Source organism: Jaculus jaculus, chromosome 19, assembly GCF_020740685.1.
Source record: "Jaculus jaculus isolate mJacJac1 chromosome 19, mJacJac1.mat.Y.cur, whole genome shotgun sequence".
Lineage (NCBI taxonomy): Eukaryota > Metazoa > Chordata > Mammalia > Rodentia > Dipodidae > Jaculus > Jaculus jaculus.
The window spans coordinates 19,732,650-19,749,024 of record NC_059120.1 but is presented as its reverse complement, the minus strand read 5'-3'; the positions used below and the strand labels follow the sequence as shown (position 1 = coordinate 19,749,024).

Below are 16,375 nucleotides of genomic sequence, written 5' to 3'. Positions count from 1 at the left end.
TCCCTCTATCTGTCTTTCTCTCTGTGTCTGTCGCTCTCAAATAAATAAATAAAAAATTAAAAAAAAAAAAGTAGAAACTGGAAATCCAATGATCAGCTGAATGGGGGAATTTAAACTGCCACCTCAGGTGTGGTGGCACACACCTTTAATGCCAGCACTCAGGAGGCAAAGGTAAGAGAACTGCCATGAATTCAAGGCCATCGAGACTACACAGTGAATTGCAGTTCAGCAAGACCCTACCTTGAAAAAAAAAACAAACAAAACAAAAACAAACAAACAAAAAAAAAAAACCCACCAGAGCTGGAGAGATGGCTTAGTGGTTAAGGTGCTTGCCTGCAAAAGCCAAAGGAACGTGGATTCCATTCCTCAGAACCCACATAAAGCGAGATGCACAAGGTGGTGCATTCATCTGGAGCTCTTTGCAGTGGCTGGAGGCCCTGGTGCACCCACTCTCTCTTTCTTTCTCTCTCCCCCCTCCCTCTTTCTCTCAAATAAATAAATAAAAATAAAAATGTTAAAAAAAATCACCAACTTCCATTTAAATCACAAGCCTAATATTCCTTAATTAGCATAAACAAGTTTACAGTTACCAGGACCAATGAAGACTGAACTATCTTCAGATATTTTATAGCCTGTGAATTCTAATTTTTTTCAGTTAATGCCACAAACATATCCCTTAACCTATGTGCCTAAAGACTTATTTATAATTTTCTATTTGAGACTGGGAGTAGAGCTTAGTGGTACCGCACATGCTTAGCATGCTTGAAGCCTGGACTCAGTCTCCCATGTCTCTCTCCATGTATATGTATACATATATGTGAGTGTGTGTGTGCGTGTGTATAAACTATTTCTGATTTTAGCAAAAATCCAACTTTGGAAACAACCACAGCCGGGTGTGGTGGTGCACACCTTTAATCCCATCTCTCAGGAAGCTAGGAGGATCACTGTGAGTTCAAGGCCAACCTGAGACTACATAGTGAATTCCAGGTCAGCATGGCCTACAGTGACACCTACCTTTAAAAAACAAATCAAAAATAAATAAATAAATAAAAGAAAGAAAAAGAAAAAAGAAAACAACTACAGGAAGGTAAATTTGTGATAGTCTACATGGGTTCTCAGTAGCACAAGCTTTTTTGTATGTGGTGTATGCACTTGCGTGTGGGTTGATGTGGCTCATGTGCACTCGCCTGTGGCACCCTGTGGACTAAGCTTCTGTGGCTGGAGAACACTGGGTGACCCCCTCCTCCATCACTCACCCACCTGGTTTTCCCCTGTGCTGGAGTCTCTTATTGATGGCTGAGTTTTCTGTTCGAGAGTCCTAGTGCTTCTCCAGGCTCCACTCCCCTTAGGTCTGGGGTTACAGGCATCCATAGCCATACAGCTGTTAATTTAGGTTCAGGAGATTCAAACTCAGGAGGACTCAGGACCTGATACTTGAGCAAGAAGTTCCCTTAACCACTGAGCCCTCTCCTCATCTCCCTGCACTGCACATGCTTTGGCTGTCTTTGTATTTATTTTCATGTGTGTGCCTGTGTATGGCCGTGCCAGAGCCTCTTGCCACAACAAATGAACACCAGATGCTTGCACCACAGGACCCACTGTCCATAAGTATCTGGTAAGTGAGTGTTTAACACAAGGGGAGTGCTCAGCACATGTGAGTTAAATTAATCAATAACTGGTACTGAATGTTTTGTCCTCAAAAAGAATAAACAGAGCCGGGCGTGGTGGCGCACGCCTATAATCCCAGCACTTGGGAGGCAGAAGTAGGAGGATCGCCGTGTGTTCAAGGCCACCCTGAGACTCCATAGTGAATTCCAGATCAGCCTGGGCTAGAATGAGACCTTACCTCGAAAAACCAAAAAAAATAAAAATAATAAAATAAACAAGGGCTAGAGAGATGGCTCAGAGGCTAAGGTTCTTGTCTTCAGAGCCTAATAACCCAAGCTTTATTCCCCAGTACCCATGTAAAGTCAGATGCACAGAGTGGCGCATGTATCTGGAGTCCATTTGAAGCGGCTAGAGGCCCTGGTATACCCATTCTCTCTGCCTGCCTCCTCTATCTCTCTCTGTTTGCAAATAAATAAAAATATGTTTTAAAAAAATCTATTTGAAAGCCAGCTAATTAATTGGTCTGCTTATCTGAATGTGTTTCTGCAGAAATGTAGAGAGCTGGCAATAGTGATGCCATGTTACAAGCCTTAAGGACAGTTGAGGTCATTAAGGTCCCCGAAAATGGCTACAATACCTTAATGTTGAAGCATTTTCATAAGACTTATTTTAATGTAAGTTGTTCTAAGTTTAATGAAAGCTAAGAATTAATAAATTGCATTTTTTTTGAAGAAAAAAAATCTATTTGAAAAACGGATAAACAAGAAAAATGGCAGGGCCACATACCACTAATAATTCATATGCAGACAAATCAACATAAAACTTTGTAAAATAAAGGACATGTACAGTAAATGTCCAGTCCTGTGCCTCCTCAGCTCTGCCTTTGTCTCATGTCATGTATCAAGGAAAAAAACATGTACCAGTACTAGTTGTTGGCTTTGTTTCTTAAAAGAAGTCAGCATTTAATTTCTTCTTTAAAAATATTAGGGTTGGAGGGATGGCTTAGCAGATAAGGTACTTGCCTGCAAAGCCAAAGGATCTAGATTCTATTCCCCAGGACCCACATAAGCCAGATGCACAAGATGGTGTAAGTGTCTGGAGTTCATTTGCAGTGGCTGGAGACCCTGGCACACCCATTCATTCTCTTTCTGTCTCTGACTCTCTCTCTTTCAAATAAATAAATAAATAAATTTTGCCAGGCATGGTGATATGTGCCTTTCATCCCAGCACATAGGAGGCAGAGGTAGGAGTATTGCTGTGAGTTCCAGGCCACCCTGAGCTTACATAATGAATTCCACCAGGTCAGCCTGGGCTAGAGTGAGACCTTGCCTCGAAAAACCAAAATAAATAATAAAAATAAATTTTAAAAATTAGGTTGGGTGTGGGGCCGCACACCTTTAATCCCAGCACTCGGGAGGCATAGGTAGGAAGATTGCCATGAGTTCAAGGCCACCCTGAGACTACATAGTGAATTACAGGTCAGCCTGGAATAGGAGTGAAACCCTACCTCAAAAAAAGAAAAATAAATAAAAATAAAAATAAAAAAGGCGGGCATAGTGGCGCATGCCTTTCACGCCTTTAATCCCAGCACTCGGGAGGCAGAGGTAGGAGGTTCTCCATGAGTTCAAGGCCAGCCTGAGACTACATAGTGAATTCCAGGTCAGCCTGGGCTAGAGCAAGACCCTACCTTGAAAAAAAAAAAATTAAGGCTTAGAGGGGCGTGGTGGCACATGCCTTTAATCCCAGCCCTTAGAAGGCAGAGGTCAGAGGTCAGAGGTTCACTGTGAGTTCAAGGCCATCCTGAGACTCCACAGTGAATTCCAGGTCAGCCTGGGCTAGAGTGAGACCCTACGTCGAAAAACAAAAACAAAAACAAAAAAAAAAAAGTTGAAGGTAATGGGGAGTGAATGTCATCAAGATATACGTGGGGAGGAGATGATGCAGTGGTTAAAGATGGTTGCTTGCATAGCCTGCCAGCCTGAGTTCAACTCCGCAGCCCCGGTATAAAGCCAGACACAAAGTGGCGTACATTTGCCGCAGCATACAAATAAATAACTGATGAATGAACAGATAAACATTAAAATCAATAAAGCTGGTTGAGTTCATTGCTTTGAGGGGAATTAGCCAAAAAGATAAATCTCAACCCGCATCTTTAGCTTTGTGCCTGGCCGGGGCCCCTCTAGGAGCAGTAGCAGCTGGGTGGCCACGAGAGACCCTGGGGTCAGCAGCCGCAAATACACATACAAGTGAATGAGCCAAGACTGACTGGCCTGTTCAGCAGGCAAGACGGGAGGGTGACCTAAAGCTTTCTAGGCAGAGTGAGAACCCGCTCATACTCACTGATGGTAGAACAGGAAACGGGGCGACAGTCAGGTAATAGACCCTGCGGGCAGGGCCCCGCGAAGCGAGCTTGCAGTTTCCTCTGGGACGTCAAACCCTGGGGCAGGAGATGCTGTTGCGGGGCGCCTGCTGCAGATGGGCTGGGGGGAGCGATCGGGGTGGTAGGCAGTAGGCTTTACCGGCCCCTCGCTTTGCCCACGGTCATTACCAGGCTTACTCCGAATTTCAACAGGGCCCCTGCAGATTTTAGCAGGGATGCCCAAAGTCTGTAAGAGGAGCTCTCAGGTCCCAGCCCAGACCAGTGTTCTGGGCAGGCACAGTGACTTTCCATGGGACAGTGGCCATGGGCTGCAGGCATCACCTTATTGGCCAGGAGAAGGGCCTTGATCTCAGACCAGGTGAATGCAAAGCTCACATTCCCCTAGACATGAGGCAACAGTCTCTCCAGAGCAGGGTTGTTTTCCAGATGTCCTTGGATGACCTTGGCCATTCTGCTCTTCCTGCCCATTAGCATGCCAGCCTTCCCTCAGAGGAGCTTGAAGCCCATGTTGTCTCTTTCCAAACTGAAGCCCTTGGGACGACCACGTAAAGGTTGGATGATTTTAAGAAAGTAGGCACAGCGCCTCTCTTTCCTAAGCATGGTGGTGATGTGTCAGGGATTGCCATGCAGGGTTCAAAGGTGATGTCACTCTCACAAGGACACCTGGCAAGATAAGGCTCAGGTGCTGGTTTGGATGCCAGTCCTATGAGGGACGCATAAGGTGCAAGTCCCAAAGCAACAATTTTACGTATTACCATTTTACCTCCCGGTGTGTGCTGTAACAAATTACCACATCCGTCATGGCCTAAGGCAAGATGTATTTCTTCTCTTCCAGTTCTGGAGTTCAAAAGGGCGAGCTTAGTTTCACTGCATCCAAATCAAGGTACTGGCAGTGTTCCTTGTGGAGGCTCCGGAGAAAAGCGCCTTGTCTTTGCATCTTCCAGTGCCCCTGTGTCCTTGGGGTGTGACCCTTTCCTGTCTGTCAGGCACATCACACTAGTCTGTGCTCCCACCATGATGTGGTCTTTTTCTGCTCTTTTCCCTTCTTTTTCTTAAAAAAAATATTTTATATTATTTTTTTATGAGAGAGAGACACAGAGAGAGAGAGAGAGACAGAGAATGGACACACCAGGGCCTCCAGCCACTGCAAACAAACTCCAGACACATGTGCCACCTTGTGTGGCTGGTTTATGTGGGTTCTGGGGAATCGAACGTGGGTCCTTTGGCTTCACAGGCAAGTGCCTTGACTGCTAGGCCATCTCCAGCCCTCCTGTTTCTTTCTCTTATAAAGACATAAGTGATTATGACATTTATGATCCAGGATAATTGTTATCACATCATTATTAGCTCAATGACACCTCCCACGTCCCATGTAAGGCAGTTTGCACAGGTTGATGGCATTAGTGTGGGGGCAGTTTTAGGAGCCACTTTTAAAGTTTACCACCAAAGTATTTTGTAAAAACAAAAAAATTCATAAAATGTCAATTTATTCTCAGAATGTATAGCATTCTGAGTTTTCAATATTCTTCTCTTAGCTTTCTTTTCTTGGTGTACATACTTAAATATGAACATGTAATATAATATACCCAATATTATTTATTTTTTAAATTATTTGTTTATTTTTATTATATATTTGACAGTGACAGACAAAGGCAATAGATAGAGAGAGAACAGGCACACCAGGGCCTCCAGCCACTGCAAACAAACTCCAAATGCTTGCACCCCCTTGTGCATCTGGCTAAAGTGGATCCTGGGGAATTGAACCAGGGTCCTTAGGCTTCACAGGCAAGCGCTCAACCACTAAGCCATCTCTCCAGCCTTACTTTGGTTTTTTGAAGTAGAGTTTCACTCTAGCCCAGGCTGACCTGGAACTCACTTTGTAGTCTCAGATTGACCTCAAACTTGCAGCAATCCTCCTACCTCAGTTTTCTGAATGCTGGAACTAAAGGTGTGCACCACCATTTTTGGCTTAAATAAATAATATTGGGGGCTGGAGAGCTGGCTTAGCAGTTGAGCGTTTGCCTGTGAAGCCTAAGGACCCCGGTTCAAGGCTCGATTCCCCAGGACCCACATTAGCCGGATGCACAAGGGGGCGCACGCGTCTGGAGTTCGTTTGCAGTGGCTGGAAGGCCTGGCTCGCTCATTCTCTCTCTCTCTCTCTCTCTCTCTATCTGCCTCTCTCTCTCTCTCTCACTCTCAAATAACTAAATAAAAATTAACAAAAAAAATTAAAAAACAAAGTTAAATAAATAAAAAAGGTGGCTGGAGAGATGGCTCAATAGTTAAAGGTGCTTATTTGCAAAGCTTGGTGGCCTGGATTTGATTCCCCAGTACTTATGTAAAGCCAGAAGCACAAGGTGATGCATGCATCTGGAGTTTGCTTGCAATGACAAGAGACCCTAGTATGCCCATTTTCCCTCTCTCTCTCTCTCTCTCTCTCTCTCTCTCTCTCTCTCTCTCTGTGTGTGTGTGTGTGTGTGTGTGTGTGTGGATGTGTGTCTGTTTCTCTGTGTGTCTATCTGCTCTGTTGCAGTCAGGTTCGCATTGCTGGCAGAAAACACTCAACCAAGAGCAGCTGTGGAAAAAAAGAGTTTATTTTGGGCTACGGACTGGAGAAAGCTCCATGATGGCAGGGGGAAAGGATGGCATGGGCAGAGGTTGGACGTCATCTCCTGGCCAACATCAGGTGGAAAACAGCAACAGGACAATGTGCCAAACACTGGCAAAGGAAAACTGGCTATAACACCCATAAGCCTGCCCCCAGCAATACACTGCCTAAAGGAGGTGTTAATTCTCAAATTGCCATCAGCTAGGGGCCTAGCATTCAGAACACCTAAGTTTATGGACGGGGAGAGAAGGGAAGACCTGAATCAAACCATTATACTCTTGCTATCAAAATAAATAAATAAATAAATAGTTTGAAAAATCAAGATTGGAACATGTTTTCATTTGTAATAGACCAATGCTGCTTTGAAAACTTCATGGCATAGCAGTTAATGCACTTACTTGCAAAGCCAAAGGACCCAGGTTCAATTCCCTAGGACCCATGTAAACCAGATACACAAAGGGCACATGCATCTGGAGTGCATTTGCAGTGGCTGGAGACCCTAGCATGCCCCCCTAGAAAAATTTATTTAAAATTTTTTGTTTTATTTTTATTTACTTATTTGAGTGTGACAGACAGAGAGAGAAAGGCAGATGGGGAGAGAAAGAGAATGGGCGCACCAGGGCCTCCAGCCACTGCACATAACTCAAGACGCATGCACCCCTTTGTGCATCTGGCTAATGTGGGTCCTGGGAAACTGAGCCTCGAACCGGGGTCCTTAGGCTTCACAGGCAAGAGCTTAACTGCTAAGCCATCTCTCCAGCCCCCCAAAACTTATTTATGTATTTGTACATGTGTATGTGTGTTTCTCTTGCCACTGTAAACAAACTCCAGATAATGCACCACTTTACATGGGTGTTGAAAATCAAGCCCAAGCCAGAGGCCTTTGTCAAGCAGTCCCTTTGACCACTGAGCCACTTTCCCCAGCCCACATTTCAGAATACTCTGTAGAGGAACAACTGTGAGCTTGGAAATACAGGTAGTTTAAGAATGTCAGGATAAGGATATGGCTCAGCAGTTAAAGGCCTTTGCTTGCAAAGCCTGCTGGCCCAGGTTCAGTTCTTCAGTACCTATGTAAAGCCAGAGGCATGAAATGGTATAGGTATCTGGCATTCATTTGAAGCAGCAAGAACTCTGGTGCACCCATTCACATTCTCTCTATCCTCATAAATAAATATATATTATATAAATTTTAAAAAGAATGCTTATAAACACTGTATGACTTCCAAAGCACACATGCATGCGTGAGTATACGACTCACACACACACACACACACACACACACACACGTATTGTCCTCCCCTCTCATATGAGAAATAGACAAACCAAGCTAAGCTAATCAGATGCATTCTTGCCAAGAATTTGGAATTTTATATTTAGAGATGCAAATGCTACCCTTAGCTAGCAGCACCTGGCAGCAATTTCTTTTCCAGTGTATGAAAAGCAGAAAGAATGAAATATGCATTCAATATAATGTCCTCAACTTCCAGCCATTCTGTTTTCACTGACAGACTATTGTCACTTTAGGGCTGGATAGTATTTCACTGGACCCTCCCCCCACATCTCACATTTTCTTTACCTATTCCTTTGTTGAGGGGCATTGAGGCTGATTTCCTATCGTAGCCGTAAACATGAGCATGTAGATATCTCTGATATGATGATTTCATTTCCTTTGGATATATACCTAAAAATGGGATAACTGGGCCATGTGGTTTATCCGTATTTTTTTAAAGAAACTCCATTATATTCTCCATATTGACTAGTAATGTATGTATTTCCCTAGGAGCACATTTTTCACCCTCAATCAATTATCTACAGGTTATGCTGTTAAGATTCCATCCATTTCTCTACAGCTAAGTTATCTCCATTTTCCTTTGCTCTTAAAATGATTAATTTAGATTTGTAACAATCTGAATTCTCACACTTTGGTTTTATGTAGAGATTGTTTAAAATTTAGTCACCAGTAGAACAGTTTTCTCTAAATTTTACATCTTCACCGTCTGAACACTAGATTTTTTGTTGTTGTTTTCTTTTGTGCATTGAATACTAATAAGGCAGAAAGAATACGTGAATAATCCCTTGGAGCAATAACCTTTATACTTGCAATTTGTTATGACCTAGAATTTTCCTGCCTGGAAAACAAAGTGAAGTCTTAGCTCTGTCTCATAAAAGCTTTATGTGAGGTAAAAAGGTGGGGTTAAGGAGATTGCTCTAAAGGTGCTCGTATAGCCTGCCAGCCCGGGTTCAATTCCCCATTTACCCACTAAAGCTAGACCCAGAAAATGGAGCAAGTGTCTGGCATTCCTGTTTGCAGTAGCAACAGACCCCGTTATACCCAACACACACACACACACACAGAAAAGAAATTGAATAATGATAAGAATATGGGACTAGAGAAATAGCTCAGCAGTTAAAGGCAATGTTGCCTGTGAAACCTTCAGGCTCAGACTCAATTGCCCAGCACCCATGTAAAGCCGCATTCAAATAATGGCACATGTGTCTGGAGTCCATTTGCAATGGTAAGGGACCTGGGTGTGTCTATACACACACAAATAAAAATTAAGGGCTGGAGAGATGGTTTAGTGGTTAAGCGCTTGCCTGTGAAGCCTAAGGACCCTCGAGGCTTGATTCCCCAGGACCCACATAAGCCAGATGCACAAGGTAGCACATGCATCTGGAATTCACTTGCAGTGGTTGAGGCCCTGGCATGCCCATTCTCTCTCTATCTGCCTCTTTCTCTCCCTGTCTGTCTGTCGCTCTCAAATAAATAAATAAAAATCAAACAAAAAAATTTTTTTTAATTAAAAATAAACTACAAAATGACAGGCAACAGTAAACACACTTAATCTTTATTTATCCTACTTTTTCAGGGCTGGAGAGATGGCTTAGCAGTTAAGGCCTTTGCCTGCAAAGCCAGAGGATCCCAGTTCGATCCTCCATGACTCATGTAAACTAGATGCACAAGGTGGTGCACGCATCTGGAATTTGTTTGCAGTGGCTGGAGGCCCTGGTGCACCCTTTCTCCACCACCCCACCCCGCCACTTTCTTCCTCTTTCTCTCTCTCAAACAAATAAATAAATAAATATTATTTTTTAAAAAGTGCTTTCTTTTTTTTAAACAAAAAGTCTTTTCAACTTAGAAATTCTCATGATTCTGAATCCCATGAAACTACAGACTTTCTGTCTTATAAAAATGAAAGTTTTTATATTATCCAAGCTGAAAATGTCCTCATTTCAATCACAAGTCATCTTAGTCTATTTAAGAAAAAGTTTATCAATGTTTGTTCCATATACCCTGCCTTTCTTGGACACTTTCATGGCTATCAAATGCATCTTTGGTTTATTGTGGCAAAAAGTTATCTCTGGTTCTCCTTTACATTGATTAAAGAAAACAATGGTCGGGCTGGAGAGATGGCTCAGCAGTTAAGGTGCATGTCTGCCAAGTCTAAGGTCCTGAGTTCAATTCTCCAGTGCCCACATAAAGCCAGGTGCACAAGGAAGCACTTGTGTCTGGAGTTCATTTCCACAACTAGAGGCCCTGGCGTGCCCATTCTTTCTCTCTCTCTCTCACTCTTTCTCAAATGGATTGATAAATAAAATATTAAAGAAAAACAATGGTAGCCATATGCACTTACATGCATTACATCCTAAGAGATTGCTTTGGTCTGACAGTCTTCCTTCAGCACTTCTCATAAGCTTCCTTCTGCGCTAGATGAAGGACATCTGTTTCTATTTTCTGTTCTGAAGCAGAGTATCAAAGCTTTCTTTTGACAAGTGAAGAATGCTTCAGTTTGGGTCTTATTTCCTTTCATTTATTTTCACTGGTTTAAAAAATTACAAATTGTTGCACAAAAAGGATGGCCTTCTTCCTTGAAAAATTTCAAGCCATACGGGCAAAATAAAAGTTTTTCTCCTCACTGCTCCTTCTCCTGAGGTCACTACTGAGAATAACTCATGTTTGCATTTTGGACTTTCTCCTGTGTGTGTGGATATATGTGACTATAGGAAAGTGTGTGTGTGTGGGTGTGTGTGTGTCATTAAAACTGGGTTATACTAGACAGTGTATGTCTCATCCACAGCAAGCTCCCAACAATGGCCATGGTCACTATGCTTTCAACAGTTTTCATTTACTTACATTTGCATTACTTGGTATTAGACCCAGGACCTTGTACGTGCTGGGTAAACATTACCACTGAGCTATATCTTTAGTCTCGCAATGTTTAATTTTTTTCAACAATTATTTATAGGGTATGACTATGTAAAAGACAGTAGGGGGTGTAGACAGATGGCTTGGCAGCTAAGGCACTTGCCTACAAATGCTAATGACTGGGGTTTGATTCCCCAGTATCCACGGAAAGCCAAATGCACAAAGTGGCGCATTCATCTGGAGATTGTTTACAGCGGCTGGAGGCCCATTCTCTCTATCTGTCTATCTTCTATCTCTTTTTGCTTTTAAATAAATAAATTAAAATATTTTTATTTTTATAAAAAGACATGGGAACTGGACATGGTGGCACACACCTTTAGTCCCAGCTCTCAGGAAGCAAAGGTAGGAGGACTGTCACGAGTTCGAGGCCACCCTGAGTGAGTTGGTATAGTGAATTCCAGGTCAGCCTGACTTAGAAGGAGACCCTACTTTGAGAAACAGAACAAAACAAAAGACACGAGGTCCATATAAATACCAATACAGACATGGCCCGAGTCTTGCCTCTGAAAGTTTGCAAATCGAGAGGGGAGATCTCCAGACAACGGACAGACAGTTCTAGCCACATGCAGAAAATGATTTTTCCTCTCTTCTTTCATGCTTGGCCTAACCTACTGCAAACAGAGCTCTGGAGTTCTACCCTGAGCCTACTCCTCCATCTGACTTCTCTGTGTTAGTAAGTGGCACCGTCTACCCAGTAGTTGCAGCTCAAACCTGGGGTCAGTTACAATGAAAGGAATCAGAGAACAGAGACACGAAGCAGGGCTGTGGTTAAGGAACGTTAAATGAACTTTATCTCCCAGGTAGTCTACTGGCTAGCGCTCTTGTTTGTACCTGCAGGATCTCGCTCCAGCTTGCCTGCTCAGCTCCCTCCCCAGTGCTCAGAGCCAACCTAGGACCCTGTATATGCCAGGCAATCAGTCTACCAATTAAACCACATCCTCAACCCTTGGTATTTTGAGGCAGGATCTCACTGCATAACTTGAGCTAGCCTTAAATTTGACTTCACTATATAGTACAGGCGGGCCTTGAAACTTTGAGCCTTCTGCATCCACTTCCCCAGCACTGGGAATATAGGTATGAGCCACCATGCCTGGTGTGATTACATTCTCTTATTAGATTACTAAGCAGACTGTGTGAGGTCACTGAAATAGATCAAAGGTTGAAAAGACTAGAACTAAGGAATTTTTGTTTTTGATTTTCGAGGTAGGGCCTTGCTCGCCCAGGATGACCTGGAATTCACTATGTAGTTTCCAATTGACCTCAAACTCAGGGTGATCCTCCAACCTCTGCCTCTCGAGTGCTGGGTTTGAAAGCGTGCACCACTATGTCCAGCTCCAAGGTTGGCTACTGGTTAGATGTAGGCAGGAGCCATGATGTGGCCATATTCTCAGCCCCGCCCTCTTTCTCTCTCTCTCTCTATCTCAAATTAGTAAATAGAAACATTAAAAAAATGAAAGAAAACAGTCATTTTTTACAGAGCATCTTCTTTGATTCCTCAATTTTACCCTTACCAAAAACCAGAGGAGGGCTGGAGAGATGGTTTAGTAGTTAAGGCTCTTACTTGCCTATGAAGCCTAAGGACCCAAGTTCAATTCCCCAGTACCCATGTAAGCCAGATGCACAAGGTGGCATATGCATTTGGAGTCTGTTTGCAGTTGCTTGAAATCCTGGTGTGCCCGTTCTGTCTATCTGCCTCTTTCTCTCTCTCTCTCTTAAATAAATAAATAAAATTTAAATGTCTAATTTTTTATTTACAACTTCTATACTTATAGGCAATAAGCCATATAATTTCCTCCCCTCCCCCACTTTCCCCTTCACAGCTCCACCCTCCATCATGTCTCCTCCCTCTCTCCATCAGTCTCTCATATTTTGATGTCACTGTCTTTTCCTCTTACAATGAGGGTCTTGTAAAGGTATTGCTAGACACTGCAAGGTTGTGGATATCAAGGCCAATTTCTGTCTGGGCAGTTGCATTGTAAGGAGTGGTATCCTTCTTTTGGCTCTTACGTTCTTTCTGCCACCTCTTCCACAATGGGCCCTGAGCCTTGGAGGCTGTGATAGAGATGTTTCAGTGCTGGACACTCCTCCATCACTTCTCAGCTCTATGTTGCCTTTTGGGTCATCCCAGTGGTTACCGGCATCTGAAAAGAGAAGCTTCTCTAATGTAAGAGTAGCATTAATATATGAATATGAACATTAAGTGTAGTACTTATAGGGCAGTTTGGTGAGCTCTTGTCTGGCTAAATAAATAAGTCAAAGAGAAAACACAAAACAAAACAAACAACCAAAAAAAAAAAAAAAGAAGAGAAGGAGGAAGAGGAGGGCATGGTGGCACACGCCTTTAATCCCAGCACTCGGGAGGCAGAAGTAGGAGGATCGCAGTGAGTTCAATGCCACCCCAAGACTACATAGTGAATTCCAGGTCAGCCTGAGCTGGAGTGAGACCCTACCAGGAATTACCATTATTCTTTTGTTCCAGAAGAGGAAATTTAGCCTAAGGGAAGTTACATAATGTACCCTAAATTCTATAAGGAGTTAGAAGTGAGATAGAATTTGAACCCAAAACTGACTCTAAACTTCATGTACCCCCATACCTGGTCAAATGAGTATTGTTAGCCTTTCCAAGCCTCCAGCGTCATGTTCAATGTGAAGACATTGGGACAGATTCCAGTAGTCCTGGGGTGGACCGGGTTTCACTTTCTACAGTTTCAGTTACCCATGGTTAACCACAGTCTGAAAATATTACATTATTTCTGGAAATAAAGAACTTAGAAGTTTTAAGTTGCATGTTATTCTAAGTAGCATGATGAAATCTCTGCTGTCCTGCTCCCTCTGACCCTTGCCCAGTGAACCCACACTGGGTATGTGACTGCTTTCTTAGTTACCTGCTGGTAATCTTGGTTATCCATTCCACTGACCCAGATCATAATGCCTGCATATAAGTAACCTTTATTCTACTTACTAATACGCTCCTTATACAAGGGTGATAAATAATGCTGGCATTTTTGAAGAATTTTTAAATTTTAAAAAATATATTTATTTATTTATTTACTTGAGAGAGAAAGAAAGAACCTGATTGAGAGAGAGAGAGAGAGAGAGAGAGGTAATGGGCACACCAGGGCCTCCAGCCCCACCAACAAACTCCAGACACATATGCCACCTTGTGCATCTGGCTTACATGGATCCTGTAGGATCAAACCTGGGTCCTTTGGCTTCACAGACAAGCATCTCAACCACCAACCCATACTGCCGCCCTTTAAAAATATTTTTATATATTTATTTGAGAGAGAGAGAGAGAGACAGAGAGAAAGAGGCAGACAGAAAGAGAGTGAGTATGGGCACACCAGGGCCTCCTGCCACTGTAAACGAACTCCAGAGACACATGTTACTTTGTGCATCTTGCTTTACGTGGGTAGTAGATGGGTAGTGGGGAATCAAACCAGGCACACCAGGCTTTGCAAGCAAATGCCTTTATCCGTTGAGCCATCTCTCCAGCCCTGGAAGCACTATTTTTTTACTTGCACATGTGAGTGTGTGTATGGACACACCAGAATCCTGCTTCTGTGAACAAATAGCCAATAGTTGCATCACTTTTTGCATCTGGTTTACATGAGACTTGAACCCAGAGAGTAGTTTTGTAAGCAAGTGCCTTTAGCCATTGAGCAATGTTCCCAGACCCAATGCTGGCAAAGTTTATCACACTACATTTGCATAAGAAAAAGCCATGAAGTATCCAGAGTGTATTACTTTTGCATTGTTGTGTGGACAAGCACAGAGATTCCCTTTGGCTCAGCCCACCCTGGCAGGAAAGGCATGGCAGAGCAGACCGCTCCATGTCATAGTGGGGCAGAAAGCTAAGAAAAAATAATGTCGGCATTCTTTTGGGTTTCTACATTTTTCTATTTTATTGCCCCCCTGGATCCCAGCCCTGCTTTCAGGGTGGGTCTTACCCCTCTGTTAATCTTTTCTGGGAATGCCTTCATAGATACACCCAGAGATGTGACTCAGTGCCCTGGGTGATTCTAGAACCAGTCTGGTTGACAATAGAGGTTAATCATCACGTAGGGCTTTGGAAGATATTCCTTACAGATAAGGAAGAGACAGTAATTGATCAACATATTTTCTCTTCCTTTCTCCCTCGATGCTTCCCATCATATTTACTGACCCATTCAGAAACATCATTATGTGACTAGCAAATGATCTATGGTTTCTTTAAGACAACAATAAAAACTGCATATTGACTAAAAGCTTATAATTATGTATATTTATGTCTGTTTATTTCTAGCTACCTGGTTATCCATCTGTTGCCTTTCTTTCTGTAAAGTCTCTTTTTTAGCTATGTAATTGTCATTTGCCACTGGGCTATTCATAAAGCTCTTTAGGCTGGGCATGGTGGCACATGCCTTTAATCCCAGCACTTGGGAGGCAGAGGTAGGAGGATTGCCATGAGTTTGATGCCATCCTGAAACCACATAGTGAATTCCAGATCAGCCTGAGCTTGTGAGACCCTACCTCAAAAAACCAAAAACTAGGGCTGGGGAGATGGCTTAGTGGTTAAGCGCTTGCCTGTGAAGCCTAAGGACCCCGGTTTGAGGCTCCATTCCCCAGGACCCATGTTAGCCAGATGCACAAGGGGGCGCACGCATCTGGAGTTCCTTTGCAGCGGCTGGAGGACCTGGTGCGCCCATTCTGTCTCTCTCTCTCTCTGTCTTTCTCCGTCTGTCACTCTCAAATAAATAAATAAAAATAAACAAAATTTAAAAAAAAAAACTAAAAAAATAATAAAGCTCTTTAGGAGCAGGAGAGATGGTTCAACGTTTAAAGATGCTTGCATACAAGCCTGCTAACCTGCCACCCATGTAAAGCCAGAGGAACAGTCATTTGCACCAACAGGACATCGTGGCATGCTCATAAACACACACACACACACACGCACGCACGCACGCACGCACGCACGCATGCACGCCCACACTGCAAGTAAATGAAAGTTACAAGAAAAGAGCCTTTAACATTCAGTAGATAATTAAATATATTGGATTTAAAACTTCTAATACAGGGCTGGAGAGATTGCTTAGTGGTTAGCTTGCTTGAGAAGCTAAAGGACCCAGATTTGATTCCCCAGTACCTACATAAAGCCACTTGGACAAGGTGGCGCACGCGTCTGGAGTTCGTTTGCATTGCTGAGAGGCCCTGGAGTGGCCATTTTCTCTCTCTCTCTCTCAAATAAGTAAATAAATAAAATATTTTTTAATCCTAATATAGTAACATCATCTCCTTGTCTCCAACACAGCTTGTAAAAAATTCTTTTATATTTGATGATATATTTTATATATTATTTTATATTTGAGGAAATTGTATTGATTTATGAGTGCATTTGGGTCAGATTTATATTTTTTTACTGATGTCTTTTTGTGTTTTCTTTGTAATTAAAGCTGTAATATGAAGCATTGTCTATAAGAGATTTAAAATGTTCATATTTGTTATGTCTCATTTCTTTCTTTCTTATTCACCAGTTCTATAATTGGAACTACAGAGTATTATGTTTTATTTTCTGAAAGCTATTGCTTTTTTTTTT

At 42.7% G+C, this 16,375-nt stretch overlaps 1 non-coding gene across 1 annotated transcript; it reads left to right on the top strand.

Moving 5' to 3' along the window:
- Positions 1-2,111: 2,111 nt before the first annotated feature.
- Positions 2,112-2,244, top strand: LOC123456157. Its single transcript, XR_006634371.1, has one exon. It is a non-coding gene; the product is annotated as a small nucleolar RNA SNORA33 (small nucleolar RNA).
- Positions 2,245-16,375: the final 14,131 nt, after the last annotated feature.